The sequence below is a fragment of the Mus pahari genome, chromosome 4 (assembly GCF_900095145.1).
Source record: "Mus pahari chromosome 4, PAHARI_EIJ_v1.1, whole genome shotgun sequence".
Lineage (NCBI taxonomy): Eukaryota > Metazoa > Chordata > Mammalia > Rodentia > Muridae > Mus > Mus pahari.
In genome coordinates, this window is record NC_034593.1 from 50261187 (window position 1) to 50263642 (window position 2456).

Sequence of the window (2456 nt, forward strand, 5' to 3'; positions counted from 1 at the left end):
TCATAAGGAAGATTGGTCTGATGTTCTCTCTCATTTTGGGGTCTTTGTGTGGTTTAGTTATCAGAGTAATTGTGGCTTCATAGAATGAATTGGATAGTGTTCCTTCTGTTTCTATTTTGTGGAATAGTTTGAAGAGTATCAGTAATAGGTCTTCTTTAAAGGACTGATAGAATTCTACACAAAACCCATCTGGTCCTGGGCTCTTTTTGGTTGGGAGACTATTAATGACTGCTTCTATTTTTTTAGGGGTTATAGGACTGCTTAGATGGTTTATCTAATCCTGTTTTCAGTTTGGCACCTGGTATGTGTCTAGAAAATTGTCCACTTCATTCAGATTTTCCAATTTAGTTGAGTATAACTTTTATAGTAAGAGCTGATGATTTTTTTGGATTTTCATTGTTATGTCTCTTTTTTCATTTCTGATTTTATTAATTTGGAAACTGTTTCTGTGCCCTCTGGTTAGCTTGGCTAAGGGTTTATCTATCTTGTTGACTTTCTCAAAGAATCAGCTTCTGGTTTTGTTGATTCTTTGTATAGTTCTTTTTGTTTCCACTTGGTTTATTTCAGCCCTGAGTTTGATAATTTCCTGCTATCTATTCTTCTTGGTTGTATTTGCTTCTTTTTGTTCTAGAGCTTTCAGTTGTGCTGTTAAGTTGCTGGTGTAAGCTCTCTCCAGTTTCTTTTTGGAGGCACTCAGAGCTATGTGTTTTCCTCTTACCACTGCTTTCATTGTGTCCCATAGGTTTTGGCATGATGTGTCTTCATTTTCATTAAATTCTAAAAAGCCACAGCTAGCAGCCCATTTGACAGGAGGAGTCAGTGCAGTTCTTGGACAAATTCGACATGCACATGGAAAGAGAAGGGTCCAATATGTGCCCCTGGCTAGACTTATAAAAACCTGCACATCTTAAAAACAAAACTTATTATTAATTAGTTTTAAATTAAAATACAATTGTGCCGGGCAGTGGTGGTGCATGCCTTTAATCCCAGCACTTGGATACAGAGGCAGGCGGATGTCTGAGTTCAAGGCCAGCCTGGTCTACAGAGTTCCAGGACAGCCAGGGTTACACAGAGAAAATCTGTCTCGAAAAACAAAAACAAAAACAAATTTAAAAAACCACACACACACACACACAAAACAAAAACATAATTGTGTCATTTTTGCACTGCTTTTTTCTTCCTCCAACCCCTCTCATGTACCCTTGCTCTCTCTCAAATTCATGATTTCTTTTTCTTTAATTATTGATAGATATTCCCAAATACATAAGTACGACTGTTCAGTTCACGTAATGTTCCTTGTACCTTGGTTTCTGCCTTGCTCAGGTTTTGTTTAGGCAGCCACGCTGATGAGACTTTATAGGTGAAGCTTCCTTGTCATTTATAGGAAACATAAACTTCCAGAAAATTTCCTGTTCCAGTGGTTTAAAAAAATATTTTAACATAAGCTGTACATCAAATAAAGCTCCATAGTCTTTAAATAATCATTTCAGAGGCTTAGAGTTGTGCCTGCGTTTGAAGCACAACATGATAGTCATAGCATTAGAATTACTTTGCTGTTATAACTATGGCCATTTTATATAACCAAATTATTTTGGTAAAACAGAAGGGTGCAAGGAGGACCCTAAAACTCCAGAAGAGATTTTTGGTGTGTGCTACCCAACAGCAAACATTACCTTGGTTCTCTGCAACTCTGAACCCAAGTATGTACCCTCTCAGGTTATATTCCAACCAAGAAACAAGTTCATGTAGCTACAGTCACCTGGTTTTTGACAAATGGCCAAGAATATACAGCAGAGGACACACAAGTTTTTCAATGAATAATATTGGGGAAAACTGGACAAATGAATATAGAAAAAAGAAGCTGGATCCTTGTCCCTGACCCCACACAAAACTCAGCTCCAACTGGTTCATGGAGTCAACATAAGCCCTGAACCTCTGAAACTGCTAGAGGAAACAGCAGGGAGCATGCCAAAGGTAGAAGCATAGATAGGAGTTTCTAACTAGACTCTAGTTACTCAAGAAATAAGGACAACTGCCAGTGCCTGGCAAATACAGAAGTGGATTCTCACAGTCATCCATTGGACGGAGCACAGGATCCCCAATGAAGGAGCTAGAGAAAGGACCCAAAGAGCTGAAGGGGTTTGCAGCCCCATAGGAGGAACAACAATATGAACTAACCAGTACCCAACCCCCACCCCAGAGCTCCCTGGGACTAAACTACCAATCAAAGAAAACACTGGTGGGACTCATGGCTCTAGCTGCACATGTAGCAGAGGTCATCAATGGAAGGAGAGGCCTTTGATCCTGTGAAGGTTCTATGCCCCATTATAGGGGAATGCCAGGCCCAGGAAGTGGGCCTGGATGGGTTCGGGAGCAGGGGGAGCTGGGAGGGGATAGGGTATTTTCGAAGGAGAAACTAGGAAAGGGGATAACATTTGAAATATAAATAAAGAAAA